Source organism: Eptatretus burgeri, chromosome 11 (assembly GCF_056783735.1).
Source record: "Eptatretus burgeri isolate ZD-2024b chromosome 11, Ebu_testis_v1, whole genome shotgun sequence".
NCBI lineage: Eukaryota > Metazoa > Chordata > Myxini > Myxiniformes > Myxinidae > Eptatretus > Eptatretus burgeri.
In genome coordinates, this window is record NC_140971.1 from 53,272,879 (window position 1) to 53,287,836 (window position 14,958).

At 45.3% G+C, this 14,958-nt stretch overlaps 2 long non-coding RNA genes across 4 annotated transcripts in view; one reads left to right on the forward strand and one right to left on the reverse strand.

The window, feature by feature from the left end:
• The window catches only part of LOC147017088 (uncharacterized), a 39,346-nt gene extending 38,578 nt beyond the window's left edge, over nucleotides 1-768 (reverse strand). For both annotated transcript variants that reach the window (XR_015049334.1, XR_015049333.1), the window contains exon 1: nucleotides 307-768. This is a non-coding gene — a long non-coding RNA (uncharacterized LOC147017088). The remainder of the gene's footprint in view (nucleotides 1-306) is intronic.
• The window catches only part of LOC147017086 (uncharacterized), a 152,131-nt gene that overhangs the window by 57,098 nt on the left and 80,075 nt on the right, over nucleotides 1-14,958 (forward strand). The window lies entirely within an intron of this gene.

Here is a 14,958-nt window from a genome sequence, read left to right on the forward strand (position 1 = left end):
TAGATGCAGTGCGTAACCTCGACGGAAATGGTGACAATTGACGGAAATACCCGAGTATTTCAATGGAAATTTGTGAAACTAATGTGTTATATATGTGAAAACCATTTAATTTATTCCTTGAGGGAAAAAAACGAAGAAACGCTCCCCTCATGTACGAACGAACGAACGAACGAAAGAGATCATTTCCGTCCACCATGGCATTTCGCGCCGAATGCAGAAAGCTGAGTTCTTCTTATGTCATCATTCTCTTTAATATTAGCCATAAACAAGTGTTTCGTAATGCATTAGAAGTTGAAATTTACTTACAACAAGAACGAAAAAATAATCTCCTCAGATTCAACAAGAACGAAAAACACAACCCCGAAAACATCACGAGCAGGACAAGACTAATCGAGCTGAAGGAAACGATACTGTAACTGCACTGCTCCTGATTGGTCAAAGGACACCACGTGTCTTGTGTGGGCGGTGTTATGCACGAGGATTCCAGCAAACAGGACTGGACCAATCACGTTCGGCGATGTACCTCATGCTGCATCGCCAATCCTCAGCGGCACGTGATACCATTGGACCAATCACGTTCGGCGATGTACCTCGTGCTGCATTCTGACAAGCTCTGGATCAGAGCGAGCTTTGATTGGTCAAAGTAGTGGAGAGGCGGCGATAACATCTGACAGAAGGTAATGACCAAGGAGGAAAGGCGATGCGTCGTTTTGATTGGTTGAAACGTGGAGGAACCGAAGAAATTCTCCTCGGATCCACTTGCAACACGCAGGTATCTGTTTCATAACCCGAATCACTTCACTGCGTCATTAATAATAACATTTTTGTCCTTATTTTAATATTTAAAATAATTATTTAAAAGCATAAATTGCATATTTTAACATGAGTGTACTCATTTGCTTCACCACACGCGCTGTATTGAAGGATTTCACTTGTTTGTTAGCAATGGATGAATACCCTCAATCTCAACAAGTCAGTGCTAACTCACCAGACATCTTTCGTGTATGTGATTCCATTATGGCAGCACATCCTGGTTTCATAAACTGTCATCTCAGTACGAAAGTATCCATAGTGTCTGGAAGTTTAGTCTCAGGGTCTGCTTCTTGCTGAGCAAAGGCAGGTTGGTGACCTTGCAACTTTAAACTGCTTTCTTCTGACTTTGTTCCTCCTGCCAACTCGCTTCTCTGTCCAGTTCTGACCCCTCCAGTTTTTTTTAATTTATACATATTTTTTGTAGACTATGTCGAGACTCATATGAGAGCTAACATGCAGAACGTACAACAAGGGGAACAGGAGATGAGAGGGAAGGACAAAACGGTGAGGAACAGAGACATGAGGAGATCTGTGGAAGGGAACTGGATGCGGCAGAGAACATGGGGTATGCAAGATGGACACTTCAGGGACTTGCAGGAATGAAAGCAGGGAACTTGAAGGAGGTGTGTTTTGGGTAGATTAATGGGACTATAAAAGATCTTGGCTTTGGATGGGAGAAGATAAGAAGTGGTGGTGAACAGCTGTTCTGAAGGCCTGGGGGGGGGGGGAGAATGGGTTTGAATAGAGTGAGGGAGTTTAGTCCAAAGGCGGGACAAAAGAGGAATGAAAGAGTGAAGCTGAGCAGTGATTCTTGATTTTGGTATTTTTTACCAGAAGGGGGTTGCTGGCAGACCGTGAACGTCCTGCGGAAATATGGGGATGGCGGGGGGGGGGGAGGGTCATATCGCAGATAGAGCAGGGGGGGCAAGACCAGAGAGGAGATGATAGAACACAGAAAGACCACCGACCTGCCTGCGGTGAGAGACCCAAAGACTCAGCCTCATCGCGGGAGATACCCATGATCCAAAATTCCTTGGTTTCCACAGCATGAAGTCGAGAGAGATGAGAGAGGGGAGAGCAGTACTCCATCAGGCTGCGATCGAAAGCTTTGTAAGTGGTCAGGAGCTCAGGTGTGCCAAGGAAGGACTGTGCACGACAGAGGCTGCCCAGTCAGCCACTGGCTTTGGAGGCCAGCTTGGAAATGTAGCTTTCCCAGGAAAGATCATGGGAGATAGTGAAACCCAGAAGTTTGACTGAAAACTTGTAACTTCAGTAAATGTAAACTTCAGTGAAAGGACTTCAGTGGGATACAAAATATAAACTGTTCAGCCTGGCGGAGGTATTCGCTCTGTCAAGTGCTATTCTCATTTTAATTCAGTTACCTCTTCATCCGTTCTGTGTTCTAACTCCTCCACAAGCCTTGGCATATATAAAAAAACAAATAAATGTGTCACCCATTCAAGTATCGTTCCATGTTTGCATTGACTTAGTGGTTAGGGTGGTGGCTTGGGATCCCAGGGTCCTGAGTTCAAGCTCCGTAGGCTGCTGAATTAACACCAGGGGGTTGACTCAGCCTGTCATCCTTCTGAGGTCGGCGAAATGAGCACCAATGTAGCAGCCAAAAGGCTCCACACGAAGGGAAGGGCTATTGACGGATTTATTAAATGTGGTATTAGTGTGCTGCAGGCATGATGGGCTGAATGGCCTCCTCCTGCACATAATTTCCATGTAATTTGTAATGAAAATCACAATTTGCAGAGGGGCACTGTCTCCAAAAATGATTCCTCAGGTTGGTGATTTGAACAGGGGTTGACACTGTGAGGGATACACATGCTCGAAGGACGCAGTTGAGAAGTAAGGCTGAAGAAATGGCAATCCAGTAGCATTCTCTCATCGCAGTGTTACTGCAGACCCCCTCAGATATGCTGTTTTCAATGACTCAGCAGTGTGCTGCAATGGAACCAAGCAGCTTATGAATGAACAGATGTTGAGGAGGCAGCTGGCATGCCTTGAGGTTAAACAAAGTCCATTACAAAAACAATGGTAATTATTGCAAGGCGTGAGTTTAAAACAATGCAAGCAAACATCTGTCAACATTGCTTTTATTATTCACTTTTTATGCACCAGAAATGAGAGAATTAATACTTTAAAAAAAAATTGGGGGGCACCATAACTATGGGACAAGATGTATTCTTAGACATCCATGAAATGTACCTCCATCAGAGGCATAAACTGCCCTATAATCTTCCTACTTGGATTATAAGCAGACAGTCAGCTGTGAACTTTTCCACAGTTTCCAAGATGAATTATGGCATTATAAGGCAAACAGCTCCCTGCAGAGACAAAGCCAGGTCGCCATGCCTCTTAACAAGGCTTCACTGAATTTCTCACCTCTGTTACCATCAACCTGACAATGCATTCACTGCTAGAGGAAGACCATTTCCTTTGAAAGATAGCTGCTTATGTACCCCCAGCATAGATGTTGGACTGATGCAAGTATCACTTTAAGGCTAGGCTTTTAGACCTTAAAACGACCTCGTGTCTGTATGAATATATGAAGAAGAACTGGCTACTTTCACTAATAGGCCATCATTGAGGAAGCAATCGCATGTTGTTACATCTTGGATGGGCATCAGTAATGCTCCATCAGATTGCACTTTGATCTGGTGGACTTCATGGTTTATTTAGTTTGGGAAACGTCTCCTGGACAATAGATTTACATACAGCAGAAAGACTAACAATTTTATTGCATCAAATGTAGTAGTTTATTTTGCTCCCCCCCCCGTCTCCCCCCCTTGTCTCCCCCCTGTCTCCCCCCCTGTCTCCCCCCTGTCTCCCCCCTGTCTCCCCCCTGTCTCCCCCCTGTCTCCCCCCTGTCTCCCCCCTGTCTCCCCCCTGTCTCCCCCCGTCTCCCCCCCTCTCCCCCCGTCTCCCCCCCGTCTCCCCCCCGTCTTCCCCCCGTCTTCCCCCCTGTCTTCCCCCTGTCTTCCCCCTGTCTTCCCCCTGTCTTCCCCCCTGTCTTCCCCCTGTCTTCCCCCCTGTCTTCCCCCTGTCTTCCCCCTGTCTTCCCCCTGTCTTCCCCCCTGTCTTCCCCCTGTCTTCCCCCTGTCTTCCCCCTGTCTTCCCCCCTGTCTTCCCCCCTGTCTTCCCCCTGTCTCTATATATCTCTGTCTCTCTCTATATCTCTGTCTCTCTCTATATCTCTGTCTCTCTCTATATCTCTGTCTCTCTCTATATCTCTGTCTCTCTCTATATCTCTCTCTCTCTCTATATCTCTGTCTCTCTCTATATCTCTGTCTCTCTCTATATCTCTGTTTCTCTCTCTGACTCTCCTTCTCCTTCTCACTATCTTGAACAAAATAAGTACGATCAACGTAGCTCCACAGCAAGTATTACACAGGGTATTTTGTGTCCCCAGATTAATATCCATACACTTTTATACTACAATTCCCTGCCTGCGACACACCAATCTGACATTTTATAGTGAGGTCACAAGCCAATCTCAGTAAGACAGTTCCAAGTCAAGTGTGCTCTCTCTTTACCATCCAAACAGACTTCTTTTTTTTTACTCTACTGTGCGTTTTTCTTTCTGTGTGGGTCCATTGTAAATAAATCAATGAAAACTGGTCAGAACTTGATGCACAGGAGCAGCATATGTGTTGTCTTAACCAACAAAATGCACACAGCCAGGGTTCATGGTATGAGCTTGCAAAAAAGCTTGCAAAACAATGATTTAATATTGATTAAAGAACCATACTCTTAATGCTACAAGATGGACCCTGGATTGGCTTGCACAGGTAAAAGTGACTTTATAGAGTAAATCTGCTCATAAGACCTCACAGAAATATAGACAGCCAGATCGATCAAAACTGAGCAAATTGGGATGCAGAGGAGACATTTTGGGAGCACAGAAGGGTACAGACAGAGAGTGAACTCAACTCAAAGATACCTTTGCAATCATTTGAAGTCAGAGGCATGAGCGAGTGACATTGGGAAGAAATCAGGATGAGATTGAGCAGCTATAGTGGTTTGTCCGCCATGGTTTAGCTGTTGCGATCATGGTCCTGTGCTCCAGTGTGCCTCTGACTCTTTGCCAGGCACTGAACGTTTTAATACATTTTACCAAAGAAATGCAGAGTTTAACTTCATGCTTTCCCTTCTCTTTAACCACTCAACCTTTTCAGCATTCATTCCAGAACTGCAATCGTCATGTGAAAGCCAAGAACTATGGAAAAGAATGGAGTTCCTAAATTTAGTTTCCTTTTTGTGTTGTTGACATCTTTTGTCTTCTCTTTATGCAAAAATCTTCACACAGTTATTTATTCGATGAATGACTGGAGGCATTGCAGGATTATTGCCCCCGCATGCATGAAGTGAAAAGTGGGGAAAGCAATTGGTTCACTTGTCTGTCTGTCTTGTATGTCTATCTAAAAACGTTAGTTTATGATCGAGGAATGACTTGATTTAAATTGAATGTTATATTTTTAACAATAATCGGAACACAAACCTTCAGTTTAGCAGTATTTTGGCTCTGAGTTTAGCAAAATGGACAGAATCTTGTCCTGATTGTATATGTTCAGAGAAGAGTGAGATACAATTTTTTTTTAGTCTTTCTGTCTGTCTGGCAATCAAACAAAATTGAAAATCATTCCAATCAGGAAACTTACTGTTTTTAGCTCGCCTGTTCGAAGAACAGAGAGCTATAGCAATACCCCCGGCGTGAGCGTCAGTGTGAGCGTGAAAATCTTAAAGTTTTTGGTGCAAGTTATTTCCTTTCTAATGTTTTAATCTACCACACTATTTTTTACTGATTACAATATACAAATACATGTATTGCTTTGAAATTATTTTGATCAGACTTCACTGCAATGCTTTTTAAAAAATATTATTAGACTAGTCTTTTAAAAACGATAAATGTATAAACAGGCGAACATTGGGTGGCTTTGACACCAACTCTGGTTAATGATGCCTTAAAGGACTAAAGCAACACATAATGTGTTAAATATGGTGGTGTAATGGACACTGCATCAACAGCGGTGAACTTCCAAAAAAAGTTTTTTCTGCAACCTTCAAAATCCTTATTTTATTTCAATTGAATTATATACTTGAACACTGCAGAACACAAATCAACTTCTTGACATTTTAAAAAAAACCTTCCATTTTTTAGTACTTGGACAAAATATTACGGCATTTTACGTCATCTCGAGCAATGAAATGTGCCGCTCGCAGTCTTTGCCATGTCTTTTTTTTTTCTCGAGACTGTTCGGGGGTAAGGTGTTCGATGAACTCCCCAGTTTATATGTGCAGTAGTTTTTGGATAACAAACAACTTGGGTGATTTTGAAGAAATTGATACGTAACCACCACACATATTCATTTTTATTTGATTGACTGCTGAATAGTACACATTTGTGTAACATGACCTAGTCCTATCTTTGTTCTGTGGACATCTGTGGTTGAAGGTAAATCTAACGGGGGGTGGGGGGGTATGTTTAACAATCGTGATTTTTTTTGGGGGGGGCAATCAACTTGACTGTTCTTGCAATGCAATCACAGAGCCATGGGGATCCATCCCCAAGTGGTCAAAAAGACCTCATGGACCATGCCCCCCACTCCTCTCTGATAGCAACAATGGAAACGGGAATGGAAGGGAATGTAAACGGGACAGGAAAAACGATGAATGCAATACATTTATTTGTAAATGACCAACCACCCTGTGACACTGCACACCGACTGTGCATTCTTCATACATTCACATAAATATAATCAATCCTGATATTTGTATTAAAAGGACTTCAGTACTTAAACCTATATCTGGTGATTTGGCTGTGCTGACCAACTGCCCAAGAAGCTCCATCAGTCCTTGCTGTACAATGTGCCATTAATGCAAACTGCTTGGTGGTCCTGGCAAATCCATTGGCAAAATTTCAGAGCACTTTCTACATTTATATAAAATACATAGAAATGCCTGATTTCATTTGGTGAATAATATCGCAAATGATGACCCAATCATCGGCTTTGCAAAAAACAGATCTGTGAAAAACATTTTTGGCTCCTGTAAGATTGTCCCCATATGCCTGCATCAAGACAAGAGACTTTATCAGTCTGTCCTCAGTCAATTGAGTTGCTCATTCACTCCAACTTAAAAAAAAGAAGTTTGTTCTACTTCACCTGTCAACACAGGAAGTGTAGCTGCATCGATTCATCCTTGTTTGGTTGGTGGTGGGTGTCACCTTTCTAGTTCATGGTAGTCTCACAGAAGAGTAGAACAAGGACTAGAAAAAAAAACTATTCTCTGGGGAAAAAAGCAGCAAATATTGTGAAAGAAAATACTCTTGGAGAACTTTACTCTTTGAATGTGCAGCCCGAATTCTTTCCTTCCACATAGCACAAGCACATCCCAGGTGTGAACATCGATTCCTTCTCTCCCAGTGTGCATACCATTCCTTTGTTTTGACACAATAGTGAGCCCTAGAGGAGATGGCATGCCTGTGACCTTCAACATCACCTCATTATGTCGATACGACTATTGTCAGTTTTGGAAGCCGCAGTCGATCGAGTGTTGTTGCGACGGAAATTTAACCACTCTCGTCTGTTTCATTTCCACCCATCATATTCAACATTCCTCTTATATTTTTGTGAGGATGTTTGTTAGCTTATCGCTTGACAAAAACCAGTGTTCTCGGTTTTACCTTTATGTTTTAGAAACGTCATTCAGTATTTTCTCGGACATTTTGGCTTGAATGCCCTCATTCAGGTCCTTGGTTGGAATTGATACATAACAGTCAACAGATTTTTTGGGGGGGGTTTATTGTGTTTATTGTGTTTATTTGTTACATTTTAACATGAATCGTACAACTGGAGACAGCTCAGTTTGTGTTTTGCCTCTGCTTTGTTAACCCCCAGCCGGCACGAGCCAGTTGGGGGTTTATATTTTGAGGCATGTCAGACCATCCATCTATCCATCATGCATCAGTCCTGAATCTTCACTTGAAAATGAATGAACGCATTTATTTTATATTCGGCACAAAAGTGCAATAATATATGGGCATGAGGGACAACAAATTGTTTTGAGATGGGTGGTAATTTGGAACTTTGGCAATTAAAAAAATACATATCTTATGTACGAGATTACTATATCATTGTATATGCTTTCTGGAAGAATTGTTTAATTGCTTGCAAATATGAAGGAGGGTGGGAGACGGGGGGGACATGAAAGGAGGGAGAGATGGAGGGGGAGAGCGAGGAGAAAGGAGGGGAGAGGAGAGGACGTAGGAAGTGGAGGGGAGGGCCTGGGAGGAGAGGATGGAGGGGAGAGACTGGAAGCAGAGGATGGAGGGGAGGGTCTGGAAGCAGAGGATGGAGGAGAGGGACTGCGAGGAGAGGGACTGGGAGGACAGGATGGAGGAGAGGGCCTGATAGGAGAGGATGGAGGGGAGGGACTGGGAGGAGAGGAGAGGACTGAGGGGGAGGGGAAGAGGAGAGGATGGAGGTAGGGAGAGGAGAGGACGGAGGGAAGGGAGAGAGAGGACGGGGGGAGAGGAGAGGACAGAGAGAGAGGAGAGAACTGGGGGAGAGGAGAGGACGTAGGGAGTGGAGAGGAGAGGAGAGGATGGAGGGAGTGGCGAGGAGAGGAGAGGACTGAGGGAGTGTTGAGGAGAGGACTGAGGGAGTGGAGAGGAGATCACGGGAGGGGAGAAGCAGCTAAGAAGGAACAAGGAAAGTGAGGGAGAGCAACACCTCACCAAACGTTGCTGTACATTGCAGGAGGGAGACGGAGACGGAGACGGAGACGTGAGGGGTATAGGTGGGGTTAGCAAAGTGAATGATGTTATTCTTAATGACCGAACACAAAAAAAAACAACAACCTCATGCCAGAACAGCTGTACACACAACGACACAACAGAGTTTGTACAGTAATTCACTGGCACATCTGCCAAAACTTTGACATCCCAGTTCCAGAGAATTTGTGGGAACATGAACCAAAAGCATTCACTGAAAACATGGAAGTACTGCTCACGTACGACCACACACACACACACACACACACACACACACACACACACACACACACACACACACACACACACACACACACACACACACACACACACACACACACACACACACACACACACACACACACTTTGAGACCTGGGGTGTGAGCAGTTTAAATCCATGCTATCTTCTTTGCAAAGGTTTGCCTGCATGCATGCTCGTACATGCAGCGACCTTTGCACCCCCCCGGTCAGCTCACTCCAAATCTGATTCATACATGCTAGTCCACAGAGAGGGAAGGTTGCGGAGCAGGGCGAAAGGTGTTAGAGAGATAGAGAGGGGAGGGGTCGGAGAGAGAGGGAGAAGTAGGGGTCGGAAAGTGGGAGAATGGTTGGAGCAATAGTGGTGGGAGAGAGAGGGGTGGGTTAGGGGTGAGGGGGGAGAGGGGTGAAAGATGGAGAGGAGGGAAAGAGGAAGAAGGGGGAAATAAGGAGAGGGGTGAGGGAGGGAGAGCGATGAGGGATTCCGGCAGATTTCACACCCAGTTTATCATCCATCAGGGAGAGGGCACACAGTTTGATGAATCACCCGACCTATGAAACACTCCGTTGACAGTGTATAGCTGGGTCGGGATTCAAATCCAGGCTACACATAGCAAGCAAGCGTACCTCTCGGCTTTCCTGCCATGATATGGCGATTCATTATTTTACAACTGAAAACATTTTTTACTCATTGTGATCATATAATTTATATTGCCTTTCTACCTCCAGTATGGAACTGCGGTATCACCATTGAAACTTGAACACATGCCAAATGGCTTCACCAAGCAAAACGGTTGAATAAACATTAAAAAAGAGAAACGTTTAATTTTTATTTGTATTTGTCTATGCCGAAGTGACAGGTCATATCAGGGAAGATCGTACAAAAAGAGGAAACGTCATGGAAAATATAATTTCACGTTTTCAGCGAGCCAGCCACCGCCTGTTGCTCGCAGAACAACACGTGGCTAAGAACGCATGCGAGTGACCCCTGAACTTTGTTCAATTCGATTGAAGTCCAATATTCAGTGACAGTATGAATATTGTAGAGCACTTGCCAAGTGCCTTAAGAACTCCAACGAAATGGTTGAGAAGAAGTGGCTCGCTTGACACGCGATTAGCAATCACCGAACCGTCATTTAAAACATACACCTCCCGGAGATGCCCAAAATGTCAAATGTGTCCGAATTGGACAAATGCACACTTTTCTAGGAGTCAGAATTGCTTGTAGTTCGATTCTGGAGCTTAATTTTTGTAATTCTGCTCAGTTTAAGAGATTCTCGTGGTGATCGCATGTGTTGAAATGAAATAAACCAATGAACACTGACATTGCCAGGCGTTTACAAGCATTGCAATATCCCCAGCAATTTGTAACTATGATGAACAAGCATTCAATAATACAAGTGAAGAAAGTGAAAAAACCATCTTTATTGTTGAGAAATTGTTGTGGCCTGTTCCAAGTCAAGGCATGGTTGAGCAGGCCAAAATACATTGTGGCTTCAGACCCCAGCGAGGTTACCTAGGATATGCCTTAAGACCCCATAGAGAGCGGTGACCTTGGATGCACCTGATAAAGGATATAATTAAATAAGGCCGTTAATTATCTTCAAAGAGGGTGTTTTAATTAACCCAAACTCCTAATTTTCAGGCATGCTCTGCCTTGGAGTGTTTTTTTTAGTATGCATGCAAAGTTTCAGGCTGCTAGGCTTCATGGTTATGGAGTTATGGATGAGACAAAGGAGTCCGAAGTGAAGGCCCGCTGGGCCAATTACTTTGATCAGCTGTACCAGGCTGATCCACCAGCTGATGAGTTGGATGTCAGGGGTGTTACTATCCCTATTGCTGACTCTCCAATCAACTGTGATCCACATTTGTTTGGAGAAACACAGGCTGCGGGATACTGGTTGAAATGGGGGGTAAAGCTGCTGGGATCTGTGGCATCCATGCTGAACTTCTCAAGGCTGGTGGAAATGTTGCACTCATGTTGTTGCAAGTGGTTCTGTGCTCTGCCTGGAACACAGACATCATCGCAACTGACTGGAAGAGATAAGCCTAGTGTTGGCTTAGTGGTTAGGGTGGCGACTTGGGATCCTAGGGTCCTGAGTTCAAGCTACATTGGCCGCTGAATTAAAAATATACTAGGAGGTTGACCCAGCCTGTCATCCTTCCGAGGTCGGCAAAATGAGCAACAGTGTACTGGTAAGGGGGACACTGCATCAGCGGCATAGCCGCGTACCAACCAATGATGCAACCAGCAACCACAGGCTGCACTCGACAGAGAGACTGTAAGAGATGCCTTGTTGTCCCTCTCTGGAAAGGGAATGGTGATCGCCAGGACTGCAACAACTACCGAGGGGTGACACTGCTTTCAGTGCCGAGCAATGTCAATGCTCGTATAATTCTTGATGTTGTTCGCCACCATCTGCTTAAACACCAGCACCCTGAGCATTCAGGCTTTTCTCCAAATAGGTCCATGATTGACTGTATCATTGCTCTTCGGGTCCTCACAGAATGCAGATGAGAGTTTCGACAGGGGCTGATTGCAGCCTGTGTTGATCCCTGCAAAGCGTTTGATTCAGTGAATCGGGATACCTTCTGGAGGATTATTGGTCTTCGTGGGGTGCCACTAAAACTGATCAATCTGATGTCTAAACTATATTCTAGTATTGAGAGCGCTGTGAGATGTGGTGATATGATCTCCGACTTATTTCCAGTTGTCACTGGAAACGTCAGGGGTGTGTACCGGACCCCCACACTTTTCAGCGCTTGTATGGACTGGAATCTGGGGAGGGGTTTGGAGAGATCAAGTTGTGGTGCATCTTTTGGGAATGTCAAGATGTCTGACTGATTTTGCAGATGATGCAGTCATCTTTGCGGAGAATGGATTTCCTTTGGGGGCCCTCGAGGTGCTGAATTGTGTGGCGGAACCGGTGGGACTTAGGGTTTCCTGGGACAAAAATTAAGATCGAGGCTTTTTTTTTGTATACCTTGTCGAGGCTCATGTGAGAACTAACACACAACACACAGCAAGGGGGGGGGGCATGAGACAAGAGGGGCGGGAGGGGGAAGGACAAAACAGTGGTGAACAGAGACATAAGGATATCTGTGGAAGGGAGAGGGATGGGGTGGGGAACATGGGGAATACAAGATGGACATTACAGGGACTTTCAGGAAGGAAAGTAGGGAATTTGAAGGAGGTGGGCTTGGGTGGATTATCGGGCGTAGAAAAGATCGAGGATTTGGATGGGGGATGATAAGAGGTGGTGGTGAACAGCTGTTTTCAAGGCCTGGAGGGAAGAATGCGATTGAATAGAGTGAGGGAGTTTATTCCAAAGGCGGGGAAAAAAGAGGAATGAAAGAGTGAAGGTAAGCAGTGATTCGTGATTTTGGTCGTTTTACCAGAAGGGGGTTGCTGGCGGATCTTGAGCGCCCTGCGGAAATGTGGTGGGGACAAGTCTCAGAGAGAGCAGGGGTTGGGCGAGAATGCAGAGGAGAGGGTAGAAGACAGAAAGACCACCGGATCAGCCTGCGGTGAGTGAGTGAGAGGACCAAAGACTCAGCCTCATTGCGGGAGATGCCAATGATCCGAAATGCCTTGGTTTCCACAGCGTGAAGCCGAGAAAGGTGGGAGGCAAGGGCACCAACCCAGAGCGGAGAGCAGTACTCAATCAGGCTGCGGACAAAAGCTTTGTAAGTGGTCAGGAGCTCAGGTGGGCCGAGGAAGGATTTTGCACGATGGAGGATTCCCAGTTGGTGACTGGCTTTGGAGGCGAGGTTTGAAATGTGGCTTTCCCAGGAAAGGTCATGGCAGATAGCGAGAGACAGAAGCTTGAAAGAAAGGACTTCTTCCAGAGGATTGTTGAGAAAGTGGATGGGGTGGGGGTGGGGGGTTCTAAACGGTCCTTTCCTCGAGACATAGTGAGAGTGTGAGAGACATGTTCCACGTGTTGGACCAGTTTGTGATTTTACCCAGATCTGCAGTGAGCAAAGAAGCTGCTGCTTGCCGGTCTGAGGGACGACCGATGGTACGGCAGGGCGTGGAGTCATCAGCAAAGAGATATAGAGGATTTTCCAAAGAGATCATTGATGAAAACCAGAAAAAGAACAGGGTCCAGGATGCTACCTTGAGGAACTCCAGCCTGGACAGGAAGAGGGTATGAAAGGACTCCATTTCGAGCCACACGTTGACTGCGACAGGCAAGGAAGTCTGCGAGCCATGAGTGGAGATGGCCATGGATACCATAGGAAAAGAGTTTGCTGAGCAAGGCAGGGTGCCAGACCATATCAAAAGCACGTGATATGTCCAGGGATACTGCTTGGATTTCATGTCTGGCATTGGGGACCTCCATCCATTGTTGGGAGAGCAGAAGCAGAATATCCAGGGTAGAGTGACCTGGTCTGAAACAAAATTGATGATCGGAAATCAAGCCATTGGAGAAGAGGAAGGATTTAATGTCTGAAGCGATGATGGATTCCATAACCTTGCTGATGAGTGGGAGAAGGCTCATTGGTCTGTAGTTGCAGTGATTTGTATTTGCATCCTTTTTATGCAGGCAGCAATGTTTGCTGATTTCCAAGCAGATGGCAAATGGCCTTGAGCAAAAGAGAGAGTGAATAGAACAGAGAGAGGGTGAGCAAGAGCATAAGAGCAGGTTTTTAGGAAACGTGGGCTGATGCCGTCTAAACCGGTTGCAGCATCTGAGTCGAGGTTTGACAGCAAGCTCTCCACTTTGTCAGGAGAAAAGGATACAGAGTACAGGGACAGTTGGGTGTGACTGGGTAAGGTGGGTCGAGAAAGCGATGGGTTTTGGACACAGTATTTATCTGCAAACACCGAATAAAGGCATTTAGCCTTTTCACTTGCGGTATCAGCAGTGCGGCAATTTGAGGTAAGGGAGGGGATGGAGGGGGAACATACACCAGAAACAGATTTGATTAGATGCCACCAGGATTTTGAGGAGGTAGAGAGGTTTGAAAGTTCAGACTTGAGCTTAGAAAGATGTTGTTTGCTGGCTCTCCTGAGGGTAGATACACACTTGTTCTGAGCTTTATGGAAGGAACTGAAATTACCCTCAGTTGGGTTTTCTTTCCATGAGGCAAAGGCAAGTTGTTTCAGGACAACTGCCTCACCACAAGCTTCAGTGAACCAAGGGCGTGAGGAAGGGTAGGACAACTGAAGACGAGAGGGGATAAATCTGTGCATGAGGGAGAGCAAGTTTCTTTGAAAGAATTCCCAGGATGAGTTGATGTTGGAGAAAGTAGCGATAGGAGACCAGTCTATAAGTTTGATGGCTGCTTGGAGACCCTGCCAGTTGGCTTTTGTGAAATGCCAGATTTGACAGTGGTGAGGTGGTTCTCTGATAGCCAGAGAGATGTCCACTTTGACAAGGACCTGGTCAGAAGAACCTATTGGAGCAGAGGAGGAGCAGCAGATATTGTCAGGGAAATTTGTCAAAATCAGATCCAGAAGAGATGGAGTACCATTGGTTGAGATCTGGGTCGGGAAGTTGACCAATTGAGTCTGTCCCAAATGAGTCGCAGAAAGCTTTTGCTGAAGTGCCATGACAGGTGAGAGAGGTATCCACACCTAGCCAACTGGCATGATGACAATTGAAGTCTCCATATATGAGGAAGAGAGAGTTTGAATGAGAAGATAGAAGTTGGTTCATGTTTTTGGATAGTGAGGTGTAGATGGAGTCATCACTTTTAGGTGGATGGTACAGTACACATATAAACATGAGGTGGGAGTGGAGGGGAAGCCGCAGCCAGAGGTATTCCTGGGGGTGTGGGGGAGTGAGGGCAGTGCATGGAGATTGAGGTATAGAGTCTTTGAAGAGAGCAACTCCTCCACCAGGACGAGGCTCAGGTCTGTCTTAAGGCCCAGTCAAACCTTGACGTTTTAGCCAGCTTATGCCGATTTTTTTTGAAAATTTGTCTAAAACGCTGGTACACGTCGAATACGTTATGGGTAAGTTTTGATAACATTGAGAGCATGCTGAAAAAAACTGCCATACATCATTGTACGCTGGCTTTAAACGTTGTACTTTTCGGTTGTCCTCAAATTTTCCATGCTTGAAATTTTAAGACTTATACCAGCGTATGACTCACAC